Source organism: Taudactylus pleione, unplaced genomic scaffold, assembly GCF_031769625.1.
Source record: "Taudactylus pleione unplaced genomic scaffold, aTauple2 ptg000707l, whole genome shotgun sequence".
Taxonomy (NCBI): Eukaryota; Metazoa; Chordata; class Amphibia; order Anura; family Myobatrachidae; genus Taudactylus; species Taudactylus pleione.
In genome coordinates this window covers 3,087,122-3,111,138 of record NW_028285109.1, presented here as the reverse complement: position 1 = coordinate 3,111,138, position 24,017 = coordinate 3,087,122, and positions in this window count along the sequence as shown.

The window sequence follows — 24,017 nt, the reverse complement described above, 5'->3', positions numbered from 1 at the left end:
CGTGCGGCTACTGCGCACACAATTCACAAACACAGAAAATAATTTTTTTTTTGGTTTGGACTGGAGTGTACTTTCGGGGGTTACAGCACCCTTAACGGTCAAGCCAGCTGGCCCTTTACTTATGACACAGGCGCACGTTTGGCACTACTTTGTTGATGCACGTGCGGCTACTGCGCACACAATTCACAAACACAGAAAATAATTTTTTTTTTGGTTTGGACTGGAGTGTACTTTGGGGGTTACAGCACCCTTTAACGGTCTAGCCAGCCGGCCCTTTACTTATGACACAGGCGCACGCTTGGCACTACTTTGTTGATGCACGTGCGGCTACTGCGCACACAATTCACAAACACAGAAAAAAAATTTTTTTTTGGTTTGGACTGGAGTGTACTTTCGGGGGTTACAGCACCCTTAACGGTCAAGCCAGCCAGCCCTTTACTTATGACACAGGCGCACGCTTGGCACTACTTTGTTGATGCACGTGCGGCTACTGCGCACACAATTCACAAACACAGAAAATAATTTTTTTTTTGGTTTGGACTGGAGTGTACTTTCGGGGGTTACAGCACCCTTAACGGTCAAGCCAGCCGGCCCTTTACTTATGACACAGGCGCACGCTTGGCACTACTTTGTTGATGCACGTGCGGCTACTGCGCACACAATTCACAAACACAGAAAATAATTTTTTTTTGGTTTGGACTGGAGTGTACTTTCGGGGGTTACAGCACCCTTTAACGGTCAAGCCAGCCGGCCCTTTACTTATGACACAGGCGCACGCTTGGCACTACTTTGTTGATGCACGTGCGGCTACTGCGCACACAATTCACAAACACAGAAAATAATTTTTTTTTTGGTTTGGACTGGAGTGTACTTTGGGGGTTACAGCACCCTTTAACGGTCAAGCCAGCCGGCCCTTTACTTATGACACAGGTGCACGCTTGGCACTACTTTGTTGATGCACGTGCGGCTACTGCGCACACAATTCACAAACACAGAAAATAATTTTTTTTTTGGTTTGGACTGGAGTATACTTTCGGGGGTTACAGCACCCTTAACGGTCAAGCCAGCCGGCCCTTTACTTATGACACAGGCGCACGCTTGGCACTACTTTGTTGATGCACGTGCGGCTACTGCGCACACAATTCACAAACACAGAAAATAATTTTTTTTTTGGTTTGGACTGGAGTGTACTTTCGGGGGTTACAGCACCCTTAACGGTCAAGCCAGCTGGCCCTTTACTTATGACACAGGCGCACGTTTGGCACTACTTTGTTGATGCACGTGCGGCTACTGCGCACACAATTCACAAACACAGAAAATAATTTTTTTTTTGGTTTGGACTGGAGTGTACTTTGGGGGTTACAGCACCCTTTAACGGTCTAGCCAGCCGGCCCTTTACTTATGACACAGGCGCACGCTTGGCACTACTTTGTTGATGCACGTGCGGCTACTGCGCACACAATTCACAAACACAGAAAAAAAATTTTTTTTTGGTTTGGACTGGAGTGTACTTTCGGGGGTTACAGCACCCTTAACGGTCAAGCCAGCCAGCCCTTTACTTATGACACAGGCGCACGCTTGGCACTACTTTGTTGATGCACGTGCGGCTACTGCGCACACAATTCACAAACACAGAAAATAATTTTTTTTTTGGTTTGGACTGGAGTGTACTTTCGGGGGTTACAGCACCCTTAACGGTCAAGCCAGCCGGCCCTTTACTTATGACACAGGCGCACGCTTGGCACTACTTTGTTGATGCACGTGCGGCTACTGCGCACACAATTCACAAACACAGAAAATAATTTTTTTTTTGGTTTGGACTGGAGTGTACTTTCGGGGGTTACAGCACCCTTAACGGTCAAGCCAGCCGGCCCTTTACTTATGACACAGGCGCACGCTTGGCACTACTTTGTTGATGCACGTGCGGCTACTGCGCACACAATTCACAAACACAGAAAATAATTTTTTTTGGGTTTGGACTGGAGTGTACTTTCGGGGGTTACAGCACCCTTTAACGGTCAAGCCAGCCGGCCCTTTACTTATGACACAGGCGCACGCTTGGCACTACTTTGTTGATGCACGTGCGGCTACTGCGCACACAATTCACAAACACAGAAAATATATTATTTTTTTAGCACTTGGGGGGAGCACCCCTGATGGACAGAGCACCCCCTGGACAACACTACAGCACTCCTTTAGGACTGGGACACTGCACAGGACTTTGGAGTGGACACAGCCCCTATGGAGAACTGACTGCACAACACAGTCCAGCCAGCCCCTATGGACTTTGAAGTAGTGGACACAGCCCCTATTAACAACAGTAGCACAGCACAACACAGCCAGCCCCTATGGACTTTGAAGTAGTGGACAACAGCAGCACTACACTACACTACACTACACAGCCCTAACTCCCACCCTCCCTCTTCACTGTCCACAGCCGAGTGAGAAAATGGCGCCGACGCGGGTACCTTATATAGGATCCAAAACCCGCGAGACTCGGAAGGCGGGATGATGACGTTTTGCCTCGATTTCAGATCCGAGTCAGGCGGGAAAAGTCGAGCCTGACTCGGATCGGCCTCGGATCGGGGGGGCTCGGGGGGGTTCGGATTTCAGAAATCCGAACCCGCTCACCCCTAGTACACACTAAATGATATGTCACCTGATCCTGCTAATTGGGCTGACATATCATCCACATCGTCCAGTGTGTGCCCACTACACACAACCCTGCGCACTCCCGCAGGTCGTCCCATCGGGGTCGTTCTGTCGGCCTGCATGTAGGGCCGAATGATCGACCCAGATTCCGACGCTGGCATAGTGGATGGAGCCGGTGCCCGGCATATCGGCGGTTCAGTCACCACATCATGCAGTATGTATCGACCGCCCGATGTATATTGCGTGGTCAGGCGTCTCATTGCTGGGTATACACATCGGCAAGTGCGTACCCAGCTGAAGACTGGCAAGGGAATGAGCTATGAAAAGAGGGAGGAAGTAAAAATATAGAGGCTGGTGTAGAGGGAGAAAAGCAATATAGGCAGATAATAAGGCTGTGCACACACTATTTAGGTTAGTGAAGGGGGGAATAAAGGAAGTTAGGCAGGTAGAGAGTGAGGACAAAGAGACACCCCCATAAATTTGGCTTTTTTATTGGGCTTTTTATGATTGGTTTGGGCTTGTTCTTTACTTATAGGTTGCTTATTTTACATTTCAGAGTTGGCAACACTGCACACAGTACCAGCAATGAGGTGCTGGCCCCCATTAAAAGCACAGCTGTGCATCCCTGAAGCTGCGGTACCAGTGCACGTAGGGGTCAGCACCAGTCACTGGTCCTGGCGATGGCTGCACAGTACCCCCTATGCATACTTACCGACTATGTAGAAATCATCTCTGAGAAAGCTGCTGCTGCTGGCCGGTTCGGGAGGCGGGCCCAGGCTATAGATGTAATTAGGCCCCGTCCCTTTCCTTGAAAAGTCAGAGATTCTCAGGTCTGCAAGGATGGGGCTGGGATAAACGACGCAATTTGCTTGATTTAGCCCCGCCCCCTCTTTATGGACCCGCTAATTCCCTATTAAATCTCCCCATCCTGCCCGCTTCACTAGGAAGTGGGGAGGATGCGGGAGATCTGCCTACACCTCCAGGGGTGCAGGGGGCTACCCGAAAAATCAGGAGCCTCCTGTGACTTCCAGGAGTGTAGGCAAATATGCCCCTATGAGGTGGCTGCCCCATGCGGCCACTCATCTCAAATTGCCCTTGAGACAGCCCTGCTTATATGGAGTACATAACAAAATATTTGAAGCCTAAAAAACGTACACTTAAAACATAAATACAAAAATACATAAAATATCAGGTCATTCTTAATTTCCTGATTACAAGACATTCCATTAGTCTTGGTATAATGTCTGTCTGCAAATCACACCATCTACATTGCTTGTATCTTTTGGTGTGATTTGCAAACATAATACCAAGACTAACCGCCAGTATTCTCACTATTGTATATGGAAAACTACAAACTCCTGTTGTTTTGTTATAGATATGACACCATTTTTGAGGACTTTTTCTTATCGCAATTATTTAAAGGGAGGTTAGGCGCTCAGCACTTCAGTGACATGAACCTTCAGGGACTGCGGTGCTATCTCTGCTGTGCCGCAGATCCACAACCCCGCGGTGGCCGGCCTTGAAGTATCATGGCGTCACGTGTTGTGACATCATGACGTCCCCCCGCAGACTCCGCCCCGCCGACAGTCCGGTATTGCGCATGCGCAATCAATAGATTTAAAGAATCCGGGAGTTCAGGTAATGTTTGCGGGGGAGCAGGAGGCTTTATTAAAAACCGGGAGACTACCACTAAAATCGGGAGGGTAGGCAACCCTGACCTGGGGCATCTCACTCTAGGCGATTGCGCAGCCGCACAGAACCTTCCCTATGACCCTGCCTGTTAGAGAGATGGTTTTTAACTGTACTATAAAAATGTTTTATCTGCAGGTACTGATGTAACTGTTCCATATAAAATGAAAGATTGATTCCTGGAGGTCAGAAAACTACCCTGCTTTAGACCACAGTAGGGACCAGTAGGGCCATTTTGAGTGAGGGACCCAGAGGGATGGTCAGATTTCTCCATACAGAGAGAAAGAAATTGCTGGAACCAGGAAAGGAGAGGATGGTGTAATGGTTAGCATTACAGAGGTTGTGGGTTTGATTCTCACCATGGACCATCTGTTTGGAGTTTGTATATTCTCCCTGTGCTTGTGTGGGTTTACATCCACAAACCATAAATATACAGGTTAGTTGGTTCCCAACAAAAAAAATAACCCTACTGTGTATGTGCATGTAGTAGGGAATATAGATTGTAAGCTCCACTTTGGCAGGGCCTGACGTGAATAGCCAAATATTGGGCTTGATTCTGAGATGGGAGTAAAGCAAAAAAGAACAAGTAACTGAGCACCTGGACAAACCATGTTACAATTATAGGGGTGCAAAAACTTTTTTCCTCCACAGCCTTATCACGGTATTTTTGCAAAAAATACTGTGACAAGTGCCCCGGGCATGCGTCGACCGCACACCTCTGCTACCCCGCCCTGCGCTAAGCCCCGTCCCCAACACTAAGTCGTCCCCCCCTCCCTTAATAGCACTTACCTGCAGTCATCGGTGCTCCGGTGATGTCTTCTATGCCTTCGGTCAGCTGATATCCCATACTGCACTGGGACCCGATCACCTGATGACCGGGCCGCAGTGCAGCATGGGAGACTAGCTGACCAGAGGGGAGTCATCACTGGAGCCCCGACCACTGGTCCATGGAGTCAGGTAAGTAAATTTTTTTTTTTGCAGTGTATCAGCTTGCGGTCTGTTTAGACCACACAGCTGATCACTGGGGCCGGCTCCGGGCTCTGCTCTGCCTTTTAGAGCAGAGTAGGAGTCCAGTAACCGAGGGAGACCCTGGATAACACCACCTCCAGGTGGCGTTATCATCACAGGGCTTTCCCCGGTATTTTTTTTTACAATTTATTTTTAGTAACTTTGGTCGGATAACATTTCCCATTACAATTATGGGAAATGCGATCTGCTTATTAAAAATAAGTGATACTTAGGGGTTGGAGTAGAATTTTACGAATTCTACTCCAATTACCCTGTAATAACTAGAGGTGATACTAAAATAATGTGAAAAGGGTGAACACCCTTTTTCACTTTATTTTAGTAAAAATAATGTTAATAAATAGAGCCCATAATGTGGTGGAAAGTGGAAACACAGTGTAGAAGGAATAAGGGCTTAGGACAGCAAGAACAATTCAACAACATGTCACATCCAGAGCTGCTGATTCTATATCTACCCAAATTCTTGAACCTGGAAGAGGATGTCAACGTCAGTGACAGTCAGTCCACAAAAGTAGTATGTGTGCAGATTAGGTGTGCCACAGCCACAAATAACAGTATGCAATTTATTTCCTTTGTCTCTCATCCTCTAGTTTCTACTATTTTCATGGAACTTGACATCGGATAAGCATACTGTATAATCAGGTCAAAGTATGTTAGTGTGATTAGTGGAAGAATGTCATATGGACACTTTGAATACTGTATCTGCTAATGTTTTATTGGCCTTTGCAATGCTTCAGTCACCTAACCACAATGATGTACTTAAAGCTTTGCTGAATCAATTTGTGGTTGTCTATTATGGTAGCATCATGGGGTATTCTGAAGATTTATAAATACACAGGAAACATTTCCAAATTGTTTTGGAGTAAATCCATCAACTTCAGCTGAATGCCAAAACAGACAAAATGTGCTATTGAAAAATACACAATTGATTTTCTGGGATAAATAATGTGCAACCAAACCCTTCAGTTAGATCCAAACCAAACCAAGGCAATTGAGCTGTGGCTGGTACCAGAGGCGTCACTAGAGTTGGTGGCACCTGATGCTGTAACTCATGGTGTCACATTTTCTTTTCTTTTTTAAATCAAGTACAGGGGCAAACACAGGAATTTTTAAAGGGGGGGTTACACACACACACACACACACACACACATATACACACACACACATACTGTACCTTACACATGCACACATATATATATTCCCAAAAATCCCCCATAGACTATAGCAGAGAAGGGTTCCTAATTGAGACTGTCAGCAAAAAAGTGACAGTTGTAGCTTTAGATTACTCCCATGTCCTAATTTTTTATGTTTTTGCCCTGAAACTTGGCATGCAGCACCGTGCGACAGTTCTACCCGCCCCTACCAAATGTCAACTCGGTACCTCCTATAGCTTTTAAGGTGTAGCCCCTTAAACACCCTGCCCCCCCCTTCGGAATTCTCTATGGAGAAATCCATTTTTTTTTTAGATGCAGCCTTAATATAAGGACACGACTGTGCCCTTATATTTAGGGCCGTAGCTAGGGTAGTGCGGCCGTGCCATCGCATAGGGCACCACAGGTCAGGGGGCGCTGTTTGGCCTCCCCTATCTCTTTCCTGGCCCTTCCCCATGAGGCAATTCTCCTTTTTTGAGTGCATCATGTCCCTTTGAAAAATGAGGGGGGTGCCAATGCTCTTTCTGGCACAGGGCACCATAAAGTCTAGCTACGGCTCTGCTTATATTACACACATATACACACACATATCTTACATACACACACATATAGATATACACACACACATACCTTATACACACATATACACACACATATCTTACATACACACACATATAGATATACACACACACATACCTTATACACACATATACACACGCACATACCTTACACACACACACATATAGATATACACAGATGCACAAACATATAGATATACACACACATCACATACATATTAAAAATAAACTTACCTTGCAGCAGATCTGATGGAGACAGGACCTGGCAGGCTGGCATCACAAGCACCGTGTAAATAGACCCCTCCCTCTCTGCTGGCAAAATCGGGTCAATCGGGAGGGGACGAGGACAAATACAGCGTTTTGAATGGATTTGTGTCATATTGGCACCTCCTCCATATTGACTCGCAAATTGCGGCAATTTGCCATGAGGGGAGCGGGGCTTAAGAACATGGTGGTGCCCTGCTGCACTCCCGCCTGTCAGAGGGGGCTTTGCGGGCATGAGTGTGCAGCTTTTGTGTCACCCCCTTGGATGGTGACACCCGGTGCAGCCCGCACCCCGCTAGTGATGCCACTGGCTGGTTCTTAGTTATGTATAAGTCATCCATTTTGTGGGTCTCGTCTACTACTATGGATGGCCCATATGGAACTTTTCTACCATTGTGTCTAATCATTTTTTTACGCACAAGAATTCGAGATTTTAATGGACAGCAACCCCAAGAAGCATTTACTAAGATGAAAAATGTCTACTCTTCAGTGTGCATCTTGATTAGGGGTGATAATTCATTTTATGAACATCATCTTCTCCACATTTTGTGGAAGCAACCTCCTACGCCTTTCGCTGACAAGGTTCCCGGCTGCACTAAACACTCTTTCGGAGTACACACTGGAGGGGGGGCAACTCAGGTAAAATAGAGCCAGTTTGTACAGGGACCTCCAAATTGCTTCTTTTTCCTGCCAGTACAGGTACGGACTGTCTGACATGCCTACTTGGATGCTGTCACCGATGTAATCCTTTAACAGACAGACGCACACGCTTGTCGCTGCTGCTTTGAGGATTCAAGTGCGGCTACAGCCCACACAATTCACAAAGACAGAAAAAAAAAAAGAATATTTTTATTGTTTGTGGAGCACACTTTGAGGGTTACACCACCCTTTAACAGACAGACGCACGCTTGTCACTGCTGCTTTGAGGATGCAAGTGCGGCTACAGCCCACACATTTCACAAAGACCGAAAAAAAAGAACAATATTTTAATTGTTTGTGTAGCACACTTTGAGGGTGTCACCACCCTTTAACAGACAGACGCACGCTTGTCGCTGCTGCTTTAAGGATGCAGGTGCGGCTACAGCCCACACAATTCACAAAGACAGAAAAAAGAAGAATATTTTTATTGTTTGTGTAGCACACTTTGAGGGTGTCACCACCCTTTAACAGACAGATGCACGCTTGTCGCTGCTGCTTTGAGGATGCAAGTGCGGCTACATCGCACACAAGTCACAAACACATTAAAAAAATAGTTTTTTATTTTTTGGAGCACTTTGAGAGTTACACCACCCTTTAACAGACAGACGCACGCTTGTTGCTGCTGCTTTAAGGATGCAGGTACGGCTACAGCCAACACATTTCACAAAGACCGAAAAAAAAGAACAATATTTTAATTGTTTGTGTAGAACACTTTGAGGTGTCACCACCCTTTAACAGACAGACGCACGCTTGTCGCTGCTGCTTTAAGGATGCAGGTGCGGCTACAGCCCACACAGTTCACATAGACAGAAAAAAGAAGAAGAATATTTTTATTGTTTGTGTAGCACACTTTGAGGGTGTCACCACCCTTTAACAGACAGACGCACGCTTGTCACTGCTGCTTTAAGGATGCAGGTGTGGCTACAGCCCACACAATTCACATAGACAGAAAAAAGAAGAAGAATATTTTTATTGTTTGTGTAGCACACTTTGAGGGTGTCACCACCCTTTAACAGACAGACGCACGCTTGTCACTGCTGCTTTAAGGATGCAGGTGCGGCTACAGCCCACACAATTCACATAGACAGAAAAAAGAAGATGAATATTTTTATTGTTTGTGTAGCACACTTTGAGGGTGTCACCACCCTTTAACAGACAGACGCATGCTTGTCGCTGCTGCTTTGAGGATGCAAGTGCGGCTACATCGCACACAAGTCACAAACACATTAAAAAAATAGTTTTTTATTTTTTGGAGCACTTTGAGAGTTACACCACCCTTTAACAGACAGACGCACGCTTGTCGCTGCTGCTTTAAGGATGCAGGTGCGGCTACAGCCCACACAATTCACAAAGACAGAAAAAAAAAGAACAATATTTTAATTGTTTGTGTAGCACACTTTGAGGGTGTCACCACCCTTTAACAGACAGACGCACGCTTGTCGCTGCTGCTTTGAGGATGCAGGTGGAATCTAGACGGGATTTGGAACCGAGGACACACTACCTCCATCAATTGTCTAAATCCCACTGCACTAATGTCGGATACCGGACGCACGTCTAACACCAACATAGCAGTCAAGGCCTCAGTTATACGTTTTGCTTCAGGATGACTGCTGTCGTACTTCATCCTCATCGCTAGGGACTGTTGGAGGGTCAATTGTTTAGTAAAAGTAGTGATGTTCCTACTTCCTCTCTGGGAGGATGAACAACTCCCAGCAGCAGCAACAGCACTAGGAGGAAGTGGTTCTTGATCTTTCCCTATTTTATTTTTATCGGAGAAAGTTTGGTCCTCCATTTATGTTATATTGATATATATACGTGCGGCTAAAGCGCACACAAACACAGAAAATATTTTTTTATTTTTGCTGGAGAGTAGTGCACTTTGTGGGTTACACCACCCTTTAAGAAATGAGCCAGCCGGCTCTTTACTTATGGGACACAGGCGCACGCTTGGCGCTGCTCCTTTGTTGATGCACGTGCAGCCACAGTGCACACAAGTCACAAACACAGAAAATATATATTTTTTTGGTTTGGAGTGTACTTTGGGGGTTACAGAACCCTTTAACGGTCAAGCCAGCCGGCCCTTTACTTATGACACAGGCGCACGCTTGGCACTACTTTGTTGATGCACGTGCGGCTACTGCGCACACAATTCACAAACACAGAAAATATTTTTTTTTTTTTTGGTTTGGACTGGAGTGTACTTTCGGGAGTTACAGCACCCTTTAACGGTCTAGCCAGCCTGCCCTTTACTTATGACACAGGCGCACACTTGGCACTACTTTGTTGATGCACGTGCGGCTACTGCGCACACAATTCACAAACACAGAAAATAATTTTTTTTTTGGTTTGGACTGGAGTGTACTTTGGGGGTTACAGCACCCTTTAACGGTCAAGCCAGCCGGCCCTTTACTTATGACACAGGCGCACGCTTGGCACTACTTTGTTGATGCACGTGCGGCTACTGCGCACACAATTCACAAACACAGAAAATAATTTTTTTTTTGGTTTGGACTGGAGTGTACTTTCGGGGGTTACAGCACCCTTAACGGTCAAGCCAGCCGGCCCTTTACTTATGACACAGGCGCACGCTTGGCACTACTTTGTTGATGCACGTGCGGCTACTGCGCACACAATTCACAAACACAGAAAATAATTTTTTTTTTGGTTTGGACTGGAGTGTACTTTCGGGGGTTATAGCACCCTTAACGGTCAAGCCAGCCGGCCCTTTACTTATGACACAGGCGCACGCTTGGCACTACTTTGTTGATGCACGTGCGGCTACTGCGCACACAATTCACAAACACAGAAAATAATTTTTTTTTTGGTTTGGACTGGAGTGTACTTTCGGGGGTTACAGCACCCTTTAACGGTCAAGCCAGCCGGCCCTTTACTTATGACACAGGCGCACGCTTGGCACTACTTTGTTGATGCACGTGCAGCTACTGCGCACACAATTCACAAACACAGAAAATAATTTTTTTTTTGGTTTGGACTGGAGTGTACTTTCGGGGGTTACAGCACCCTTAACGGTCAAGCCAGCCGGCCCTTTACTTATGACACAGGCGCACGCTTGGCACTACTTTGTTGATGCACGTGCGGCTACTGCGCACACAATTCACAAACACAGAAAATATATTATTTTTTTAGCACTTGGGGGGAGCACCCCTGATGGACAGAGCACCCCCTGGACAACACTACAGCACCCCTTTAGGACTGGGACACTGCACAGGACTTTGGAGTGGACACAGCCCCTATGGAGAACTGACTGCACAACACAGTCCAGCCAGCCCCTATGGACTTTGAAGTAGTGGACACAGCCCCTATTAACAACAGCAGCACAGCACAACACAGCCAGCCCCTAAGGACTTTGAAGTAGTGGACAACAGCAGCACTACACTACACTACACTACACAGCCCTAACTCCCACCCTCCCTCTTCACTGTCCACAGCCGAGTGAGAAAATGGCGCCGACGCGGGTACCTTATATAGGATCCAAAACCTGCGAGACTCGGAAGGCGGGATGATGACGTTTTGCCTCGATTTCAGATCCGAGTCAGGCGGGAAAAGTCGAGCCTGATTCGGATCGGACTCGGATCGGGGGGGCTCGGGGGGGTTCGGATTTCAGAAATCCGAACCCGCTCACCCCTAATCTTGATACATCAAGATCCATAGCAACCATTCATTTTTGTAAGCAGGTGGCCCTGGTGGTCCTTCTTAGCCGAGAGGAGGCTAATTGGTCCTCCAACCCTGCAACTTTTTCACAAGCAAAATGCAACTATAGTATGTGAGATAAAAAATTAACAGTCATTAAGATTAACCTTTTTGAATGGCAACACTTGCTCATGGGATCACTTGAAAATAGTCAGGCAACTTGTCTACAAACTAGGTGGACATTATTCTCTGCTCACTTCATCTACCAAGCTACCTACCAACCTTGTTCAAAAATAAAAAGGCTGGTGCCCTTTGCAGATATTTCAAGCCTTCTGTACTTCAATGTCGTCTTCCTTGAAAAGACCCATCTATCAGCATATTGTTACATAATGTTTGAACAGACGCCAGGTACAATGAATGTCCATGTTTTAGAGAAGGTATCTGAAACAGAGATGTTTGGATCATAAAAGTATATTTATAGTTTAAAGAAACATCTACTCTCCAAAAAGAAATTATAAAACATTACAATGATGCCCACACAGCAGGGCATCAGGAATTCACAGAGCACTCAGATAAATACAGTGACTCTATATGTGGTCCTCTAGGAGTCAAACCATTCATCAAAAGGTGGTTACTGGTCCTACTAGTGCCCAAATGAACACTAAGACAACGCCCAGCTAATCTTTTGCAACCACTACATTTTTCCAATATACCACGGGCCAGTGGCGGGCTGGGCTGGGGGGAAGGGTGCCATGTGTCCCCCGGGCCGCAGCGCCATGCAGGCCTCTGGCCGCGGCAGTCTGTGTCTCTGTGACGCAGGCTGCACCGCGCGTGTAGCGCTGACCGGACGGAGTTCGGTCAGCGCTACACAGTGACTGACTAACACACAGCTGCCGGCACCAGCAGCTGTGTGTTTGTTTTGAGTGGCAGCCAATGAGAGTCTGTCAGACTCTCACTGACTGCCACTGCGCCCACTGCAGGAGCCGCTCCATTTTCTGGCTCCTGCAGTGGGGAATGGGAGAGACGTCATGACGTCTCTCCCATAATGCAGAGCGGCCCGGGTGGACAGACGGAGGAGAGGATGGCAGCGGCGGGAGGTAAGTGTTTTTTGGGGGTTTTTTTTATTACGTGTGGCACTACAAGAGGGAGAGCACTACTGGGGGCACTAAAAGGGGGAGAGCACTACTGGGGGCACTAAAAAGAGCACTACTGGGGGCACTAAAAGGGGGAGGGCACTACTGGGGACACTACAAGGGGAGGACTACTACTGGGGGCACTACAAGAGAGGTACTACTGGGGGCACTACAAGGGGCGGGACTACTACTGGGGGCATTACAGGGGGGAGACCACTACTGGAAGCACTACAAGGGGAGGACTACTACTGGGGGCACTGCATAGTGGTTACCAATACTGTGGCCACTATATAAGGGCCTTACTACTGGGGGCACAAGGAACACTGCACAGGGGGGACCACTACTGGGGGCACTATATAACGAGCTTACTACTGGGGGCACAAGGTGCACTGCACAGGGGGGACCACTACTGGGGGCACTGTATAAGGGGCACTGCATAGAGGATCACTACTGGGGGCATTACTGGAGGCCTGCATAAGGGGGTCCTCTCCTGGGGCACAGGGGGCACTGCATATGGGCACCACTACAGGGGGCTGCCCCTAATCTTTATTTTTACTTTACATTAATTGCATATGGACCTGCCTCCTCCCTGGAACACTTGAGGGGGGGGCGCCGTAGCACGCACGTGCTCCGGGCACCCTGGCTACACGATACTCCTCTGCCAGGGCCACCTGCATGCATTTGCCCCCCAGGCTAAAAGTTGCCAGCCAGCCCCTGCCACGGCCTCTCAGTGGGATTTTTTATTGAGTTACCAACTCTTAGGTACATGACATTATTTTTGTAGTAGTGGATAACTTTTCCTTAATGGCACATTTTGTTTACCTTTGAACCTTACCCATAGTTCCATAAACTGCCCACATCTTTTCAAATTAGATATATTGACTGCATGGGTGTGCAGAGAGGACATCACCTTCAACTGAGAAATCTAGTTGACCACTAAGTTTTGGGTGCCATCTGTCAGAGCCGTAACTAGACTTTTTGGTGCCCTGTGCCAGAAAGAGCATTGGCGCTCCCCTTATTTTTCAAAGGGACATAATGCACCCAAAAAAGGGCCATGGCTTCATGGGGAAGAGCCAGGGAAGAGATAGGAGATGCCAGGAGATGCTGGGGATGAAATAAGAGGAAGCTACAAGCAGGAAGTTAGGGTAAGAGCTCAGGGGGTGGGAGGAGGGGGCGGAGAGGGAGTGAGAGGGGCGGCAGTTCTGCACAGGGCGCACTGCCGTCTAGCTATGACGCTGCTACAAGCAAGAATGATAATAAACAGGATTTGACAGACCCAAGCAGGGCCCCCTGACCTGTGGCGCGCTGTGCGATGGCACCAGCCGCACTACCCTAGCTACGGCCCTGCCATCTGTGAATCTCTAACTATTGCTATTCATCTGTCCTTTGAATTTTCATTAGACTAATGATGATAACCAGAGTCAGTTACCCAGACTATAAAACGATACTTGCAAAGCTTTGGTAGCTATAAAACATGCAACTCTGTACAGTTCTTAATAACCGCTGAATTTGTGTATAATAATTGTGTACACATCTCCAGTAAACTCCTTCATTCCTTCACTAATTATTTTTATCAATCACAAGTTGGTTCAACCACCCTCTGGCTTGTATGGGTTTATAAGTCTGCTAGTCCATGCCATAAACTGCCAGATTATTGTGCTTTTCAGCCTTGACCCATTTTTTCTCTGATTTGTCATCTCAGGTATGACCTTGGCTATCTCTGACAACCAGCCTGGCTCGCTGACTCTCACTCACACTCCAGACAATACTAATTGAGCCCAACCTTTACCATGAGTCGTCCTGACTCTATTATTTTATTACCTTAACCACTATTGTAAAAATGCTCACTGATCCTTAAACAGGTCCTTGGCCTTTGTAAACCTTTATGCCTATTGGACTCAGGAAGTCTGAACACAAGATGACATTTAGTACACACTAGACGTTATTTTGCACGATTCGCCTGATTTTGACGCACCGGAATGACAAATCGTGTAAAATATGTCACTCACTATGCCGATGCATGTACCCGCAGGTCGTACATCGCATCTTCAGATCTTGCCTACAGCAGGGAAGATCTGCCAATCTCATGCACGACCCACTGGGAAAAGTTAAGGATGCACAATCGCTCGTTGGTCAGGCTGGACACTTTTTAGCACAATATCTTGTCCTGGAGATCCAGGGAGCTGCCAGGGAGAGTTAAAGGGAAATCGCTCACGATATCGCATCGTGAGCACATTGTCTAGTGTGTATGCACCTTTAGAATACTGCATATCCTTACCATACCACACCAGACACTTGTTTTTCTTCACCCTCCTGGTTTGCGCCGCACCAAGTGAGCAGGTCGCGGCCCTCTGGACAAGTACCTGGGAGAGATGGAAGATTATAACTATATAACTGACACAGGGAACTCTGGGAAGCAACACGGAGGAATGGATTGCACTGAAACACAGTAACAAGATGCTACTTGAGGGTGCACTGGAAGAGTAGACAGGGCTAGTGTAGAATGTAGGGCTGAAATAGACAAGATGGGTATATCGGACACAAGGTGCGGCTCTGGACACACTGACAGAAGTTTGGAGGTTAATACACAGGGATGTGTTTTGTACACTAAGGGGTGGCTTCAGACACACTGGCAAATGACTTGAGATTTGCACACCGGAATGTGTATTGGTACACTAAGGTGTGGCTCCGGACACACTGGCAAATGAACCTGGAGGTTTGTACACCATGGAGAGAATAGTACACTAAAGTTCAGCTCCGGACGCACTGGCAGACGAACTGGAGACTTGTACACAGTAGTGAATAACGTGAGGCACACAGGTAGACTTGCAGTGAACACAGGGTAGAATGCAGGAAATCACGAGGGAATCACAGGTAACCAGGAACAGCGAGGGAAACAATACAGCCTCTGGAGCACGAGCCGGTTGTCACCAGAAATGACTATGTGCTGTCATGTAGTGATGTTGAACAGCAACTTCCTGAAGTTCTGGGGGCGGATTTATACCCAGGTGTAGCAGATTATTGGAGCACAGCGTCAGCTGACTGAGATCATGCTACCATTGGTTAGGAGGACTGTCATCTGAGAGGAACTGTCATGGCGGCGCCCATGATGAGAACTCAGATCCCCAAAACACACAGCCGACGATGGCAGTCTGCAAAATCACCTAAGGCAGAATACTCAGCATCTCACCCTTCACTGACTCAGAAAATGTTAGTTGAAGACATAAAAAATTAAATTTCCATAAACTTGAAAAACAACTTCCAGACTCACTATGAGGACTTTGTAGCTTTACCAAGCTTGAGCTGATATTTAGTATGATGTTTTCTTCTTCCATACAGATGGTTCTTGAACCATGTTGTCTTGACAAGGGAGTAAGGTGGTACATCCGAGCCTGATACTTGAAGGTGGAGAAATCAAGCTAAAACCTTTATTGGACAAGAAAATCGAAGACGGATCCACAGGAGTAAATTCTTTAACCAGAGCAGTACTGAAAGCTCCCACATCTAGTAGAATTGGATCCCTGGACTCCAAAGTGGGTTAGCCCACTCCAAAGCTCTTCCTCTGAAGTTCATAATAAGAAATGTAACAAGATTGGTGGGGGTTATACCACAAGACAGATCAGTTTTTGTTAGTGTGTCAAAGTGCTTCAGCAACGCCGTGTATTGGGGCTCCTCTCCATCAAAAATTATGGGCATCAATGTCTCAGATGATTCCAGAGTTACAGAATTTCCTTTGGAGACCAGATCACTTTGAGTTTCTTTAGTCTGCAAATTGGGTGTTACAACTAAAGTTGATTGAAGTTCCTTAATTGAATCGACAGAGGAACCCGAATGAAACTCAGAAGAATTGGAGTTGGTTTTTATTAATACACGAAGGCCATCTTCATCAATAATTCTAATTCCTAAATCCTTTGCTTTCTTCGTCACATGATTAAGTAATTAATTCTATTACTAATATTTTTGAAGACTGCCTCCATATCCTACTATTAATGTTTTTGCCTTATTCTTGGTTAAGGACTCTAAAACTCCAGAAAATGCAAAAGTTTGACCTTCCAGGCATTTATATGTATCTAGGAGATTCTGTTTGGTGTTGGAAGCTTTAATTGTAGGGATAGTTTTGTCTTCGAGAGAAAGATCTACCGGGAAGGATAAGTCACTTGAAATCTCTTTCTGGATAGAGACATTTGAAGATTTATCCTGAGATACTACACTCGAAAAGCCCACCTGAGGTGTGCCACTTGAATCCAAGACCCCCTCTTGGGAAGAGATGTTTGAGAAATTTGAAACCCCCTCCTGGGGTGCGAGACTGGAAACCCCTTCTTGGGGTGAAAGACCTGAAACCCCCTCCTGGGGTGTGAGATTTGAATCCCCTTCCTGGGGTACAGGACTGGTAACCCCCTTCTGTGGTATATGACTAGAAACCTCCTCTGGAGGTACGATACTTGAAAACCCCTCCTGTGGTGTGGGATTTGAAACCCCCTTCTGGGGTGAAAGATTGGAAACCATCTCCATGGGTGCAAGACTACTAATATTTTCGAACACTTTGCCTCCATATCCCTCTATTAATGTTTTTGCCTCATGCTTGGTTAAGGACTCTAAAACTCCAGAAAATGCAAAAGTTTGACCTTCCAAGCATTTATATGTATCTAGGAGATTCTGTTTGGCGTTGGAAGCTTTAATTGTAGGGATAGTTTTGTCTTCGAGAGAAAGATCTACCGGTAAGGATAAGTCACTTGAAATCTCTTTCTGGATAGAGACATTTGAAGATTTATCCTGAGATACTGCATTCAAAAAGTCCACCTGAGCTGTGCCACTTGAATCCAAGACCCCCTCTTGGGAAGAGATGTTTGAGAAATTTGAAACCCCCTCCTGGGGTGTGAGACTGGAAACCCCTTCTTGGGGTGAGAGACCTGAAACCCCCTCCTGGGGTGTGAGATTTGAATCCCCTTCCTGGGGTACAGGACTGGTAACCCCCTTCTGTGGTATACGACTAGAAACCTCCTCTGGAGGTACGATACTTGAAAACCCCTCCTGTGGTGTGGGATTTGAAACCCCCTTCTGGGGTGAAAGATTGGAAACCACCTCCATGGGTGTGAGACTTGAACCCCCTTCTTGGGGTAAGAGACTTGAAATTCCCTCCTGGGATACAAGACTTGAGATGCCCCTTGGGGTATGAGACCTGAACCCCCTTCTTGGGGTGAGGGACCTGGAAACCCCTCCTGGGGTACAAGACTCGAGACATCCTCCTGGGGTATGAGACTAGAGACCTCTTCTCGGGGTTTGAGACTGGTAACTCCTTCTTGAAGTATGTGACTTGAACCCCCTTCTTGGGGTGAGAGACTCAAGGCCCCCTCCTGGAGTACAGGACTTGGCACTCCCTGTTGGAGTATTGGACCTAAACCCCCTTCTGGGGAAGCTGACTTGGTTTTTCCTCTTGGGGTACAAGAACAGAGACTTCCTCCTAGGGTGAGTGACTCAAAACCCCCTCTTGGTTTACGAAACTTGAAAACCCCTCCTGGGGTGCAAGACTTGAGACCTCCTCCTGGGGTACAGCAATTGAAAACCCCTGCTGGGGTATGGGACTAAAAACCCCTTCCTGGATAAGTTGACTTGACATTTCTTTCCAGGGTACGAAATGTGAAACCTCCTCTTGGGATGCAAGACCAGAGACTTAATCCTGGGAGTGAGAGACCCAAAACCCCCTCTTGGGGTACGAAACTGGAACCCCTCTCCTGGGGTATGAAACTCGTTACGAAGGCCCCCTCCATGGGTGTGAAACTCAAAGAGAAGGCCCCCTCCTGGGGTGTGAAACTCAAAATAACAACCCCCTCCTGGGGTGTGAAATTTATAATCCTCTCCTGGGGTTTGAGACTTGAGACCCCTCCTTGGGGTGTGAAACTTGAAATCCCCTCCTGGGGAACTAAACTTGAAACCCCCTCCTGGGGTAAACAACTCAAAACAGAAACCCCTTCCTGGGGTGGAAAACTTGAAATATTAGAGGTAGGAACTGATTGTTCCATAGAAGGTGGAAGCACAATTGCTCTTGGCGTAATAACATCAGACCCCCTTCCTTGTCTGGACCGAGGGATACAGAAGCCTCCGATGGTGGATGACCAGAACCACAAATGCTGCAAATGGCGCTTCCACTTTCCTCATCCTTTCTTGGTGGACGAAGAAGGCAATCTTTAATAAAATGATCTTCATGACCACAATAGAGGCAAAGATGTAATTCTCTGCGTCGCTGGCATTCACATTCAGTAATTCTAGGACGTGGGAAACTGCGATGCCTCTCTCTAACTTGGCTGGATGGAATGGTAATCAACCCAGCCATGGCACCAGAAACCCTAGAAAGACCTTGAAAAATTCCAGGTAGAAGATGTTGCAAATGCTCCAGTAGCTGGGAAAAGGTCGTAAAGTGTTTACTGACACTGGTATCAGACAGCTGGGAGGTCGGAGGACACTGGGAAGGAGGACTAGAAGTTTTAAGATCATTTTCTGCTGTAGATGTAGAAGCAACTTGAGATTCTAACAAAACAGACACAGGTGGTTTACCAAACGGACCTTGTCAGGCACTTGGAGATAGTGAAGGGAGAGTGGAAAACATTTTTTTTTATTTGACCAGAAAATTCTTGCAACTGCTGACCCAAGAGTTGTAGATTGGTCTCATGGGCGTCTACTCGGGCAATTAATTCTTCAACATTGAATGAATCCTGAAACCCAGCGGCTTGCATGTTGTTAGGCTGTTCAAACTGTCACGACGGGCTCCTGGGACTACCTCTGATGAGGTCAGGAACTGAGGGGTTTTGGATACTGAATGAGAATGGGGGAGGATGACAGACTATGTCTTCCAATTGCGGTCAAACCCAGGTTTGACGAGACCTGCCCAGAGGCGCAGAGTCTAACCCACCTGGTGGTTTTCTCCAGTGACCCCGCCAAGCGGGATATGGTTTTTGCCGCACCAAGTGAGCAGGTCGCGGCCCTCTGGACAGGTACCTGGGAGAGACGGAAGACTATAACTGTATAACTGACACAGGGAACTCTGGGAAGCAACATGGAGGAATGGACTGCACTGAAACACAGTGCACCAACAAGATGCCACTTGAGGGTGCACTGGAAGAGTAGACAGGGCTAGTGTAGAATGTAGGGCTGAAATAGACAAGGAAGGGTATATCGGACACAAGGTGCGGCTCTGGACACACTGACAGAAGTTTGGAGGTTAATACACAGGGATGTGTTTTGTACACTAAGGGGTGGCTTCGGACACACTGGCAAATGACTTGAGATTTGCACACCGGAATGTGTATTGGTACACTAAGGTGTGGCTCCGGACACACTGGCAGATGAACTGGAGGTTTGTACACCATGGAGAGAATAGTACACTAAAGTTCAGCTCCGGACGCACTGGCAGATGAACTGGAGACTTGTACACAGTAGTGAATAACTTGTATGGAACACAGGAATGGTATGCACAGTGGGGAGTAATGTGAGGCACACAGGTAGACTTGCACAGGATGCAGGGACTTGAATACATAAAGTTGTGACTGGAGACAAACAGGAAGCCAGGAACTTGTAACTTGTATGGAACACAGGAATGGTATGCACAGTGGGGAGTAATGTGAGGCACACAGGTTTGTCTTGCACAGGACGCAGGGACTTGAATACATAAAGGTGCGACTGGAGACAAACAGGAAGCCAGGAACTTGTAACTTGTATGGAACGTAGGAACGGTATGCACAGTGGTAAGTAATGTGAGGCACACAGGTCTGTCTTGCACAGGACGCAGGGACTTGAATACATAAAGGTGCGACTGGAGACAAACAGGAAGCCAGGAACTTGTAACTTGTATGGATCGTAGGAACGGTATGCACAGTGGTAAGTAACGTGAGGCACACAGGTTTAGACTTGCAGTGAACACAGGGTAGAATGCAGGAAATCACGAGGGAATCATAGGTAACCAGGAACAGCAAGGGAAACAATACAGCCTCTGGAACACGAGCCGGTTGTCACCAGAAATGACTATGTACTGTCATGTGGTGATGTTGAACAGCAACTTCCTGAAGTTCTGGGGGTGGATTTATACCCAGGGGTAGCAGATTATTGGAGCACAGCGTCAGCTGACTGAGATCATGCTACCATTGGTTAGGAGGACTGTCACCTGAGAGGAACTGTCATGACGGTGCCCATGATGGGAACTCCGATCCCCAAAACACACAGCCGACCATGGAAGTCTGCAAAAGCACCTAAGGCAGAATACTCAGCATCTCACCCCTCACTGCACCAGACGTCTGACCACAAGAAAGTCAGGGGAAGCCGGCACGGAGGTGAGAGATAGCCGATCCTAGGCTGAACCCTGACATACCCATGATTGGCCAACTATCTTCATTCTGTTTGAGCTGACTTAAGTCAGCATACAAAATGGAGCAATTCATGTGTCATCAGCACATGCAGAGTAATCCCTCCACACTAGAACTCCTGCAATGGTCTAATTTTTTAAAAGCTTAGTGTACATATTAGGGTGGTCCAAAAAATAAAACATTAACATTTTCTTTCTCCACAATGTTGTTTTTATTGCTTAATACATCAATGGGTAGTACACCAAAACATTTTGCAAACAAACAATATTTAGGGGTTGCCCTGTATTGAACTTTTATAGACTTAGATCTGCGTCCTTAGATAGTCGGGTAGCTGTGGACGTTTCTGATTTTTTACCATTTTTTCTATGGTTTTTGTAGACACTCGATTGTCAAAAAATGCTAAAGCTACCAAGTGTTCAGAAAGAAACCAGAGGTGTCTGGTAAAAGCAATGTAAGCTTTCTTAATAATTGTTACATCAGGGTAGATTTTTAGGAGACTTAAGAGCTCGATGCCATTATATGGTGCTATAATTCCCAATGGAGCTTCATTCCAATACTTTACATAAACCAGACTTACAAACAAAGCCAAATTCACCATGTTGTTTGCCTCTCTAGGTGTTAACTGGAACTGATTTAAAAAAAAGACATACTTTCAGAGCGTAAATACCTTAACCTGTCCATCGAGCATGGTGAGTAGGACCAGGAGATTGAAATGTTTCCCTGATATTTCCACCACGAAGAAACAAAAGAGATAAATGCAAACACTCTCGATAATCATCTCTTGGTTGCTATTTTTCCAGTGCATTTGGTAAATATTCTAACATTTCCTATCGCAATCTTTTTAATACAGGATCTTGGAAGAGGGCAATATCCACTGCACTATAAACGTTTTATCAATACTTCTCCATTCTTTATGAAAGCTGTTGAAAATGCCAACTTCTGGGCCTCTAGTAGAGCCGAATATACATGAGAAGACATTTGAATCACCATTTGTGTCAGCTTCCAGAAAGTAAACTTCTGGGCAACCACTTAACTACAAGGTACAAAGCTAAAATTTGATACACAAGTTACTACATTATAATGGACAAAAATTTAAATGTGATATGGTGTAAGTCAGTGGTTCCCAAACTTTTTTTAATCACAGCACCCTAGAGCAGCAGTTCTCAAACTGTGGGTCGCGACCCCAAAGTGGGTCGCGGCCATCTCAGCTTGGGGTCACAACTCACATGGGTAGCAGGGTGATGACTCCTCGGATCTCTCATCCAGTTATCATTGGCTGAGAGATCCGAGGAGTTATCAGGCAGCTCCGCCCCACCCCAGTGCTTAGCGTCTCCTACCCTCCTTCCCAGCAGCAGTCAGCAGCTCCGCCCCCACCCCAGTGTTCAGCATATTCCTGCCCAGCAGCAGTCAGCAGCCCTGCCCCCATCCCGATGCTCAGCATCTCCTGCTCTGCCTTCCAGCAGCCCCGACCCCACCTCGATGCTCAGCGTCTCCTGCCCGGCAGCAGCAGAAGCTGACACACAGGCAGCTGCACGCTGCACCAGCAGTGGACAGACTCAGAGGGAACCAGCTGCCGGACTCTCTCGTAAAGTCAGATGTTCTTAAGCAAGTGCAGCTTGGGGGGTGGAAGGAGAGGAGCACCGCGGCTGCCAGGTTGGGGGTGACAGATTGTGCGATGATTGCTGTGGAGGGAGAAGAAACCACAGCAGGGCAGCATGAGTAGGAAGGAGAGGAGCACTCAGTGTGGCATTTGGAGTGGGAGCAAAAATCCCCCACATTTTTCAGACACCCACTGGTGGTTCTTCTCACCTATTGCCACCACCCTTCACCCACTGCCACCCCCGTCACCCACTGCTACCCTCTGCTTCTCCCTGCCACCCACAGCCACCACCCTTCACCGACTGCCTCCCTAGTCATTCACTGTCTATTCGGTCACCCTCTGCCCCTCCCTGTCACACACTGCCTCCCCCCATCTCCATTTGGCTCTCCCTGTCACCAACTGCTTCCCCCTGTCACCCACTGCCTCCTATGTCACTCTTTGCCTCCCCAGTCACCCTCTGCCTCTCCCTGTTATTGGTAGACTCATTAAAATAATTATGATCAAATTCTGCTCACAAAAGTATTTCTTACCATTCACCTTGATGAGTATACATTAGGGGTGTGCACCGGCCACTTTTCGTGTTTTGTGTTTTGGATCTGGATCTTTCTTCGTGTTTTGGATCTGGATTGGTTTTGCCAAAACCACCCTTCGGTGTTTTGGGTTCTGGGTTTTGTGTTTTGGATCTGTATTTTTTTTTTAAAAAAGCATAAAAACAGCTAAAATCACAGAATGTGTTGATTTTTCTGCTCCTATGCTATTATTAACCTCAAAAACCTTAATTTCCACTCATTTCCAGTCTATTCTGAACACCTCACACCTCACAATAGTGTTTTTATGTTCAAAAGGTTGCACCGAGGTAGATGGATGACTATGCTAAGCGACACAAGTGGGCGGCACAAACACGTGGCCCATCTAGGAGTGACACTGCAGTGGCAGACAGGATGGCAGTTTGAAAACTAGGCCGCAAACAGTACATAATGCAAAGAAAAAAAAGAGGTGCAAGATGGAATTGTCCTTGGGCCCTCTCACCCACCCTTATGTTGTACAAACAGGACATGCACACTTTAACAAACCAATCATTTCAGCACCAATGTCTGCCACACGACTGTGGCTGAAATGATTGGTTCGTTTGGGCCCCCACAAAACAAGCTGGCAATTAATGTGTCCCTGCACAAACTGGCTCTACGGAGGCAAGATGTCATCCTCATCCTCCTCATTCA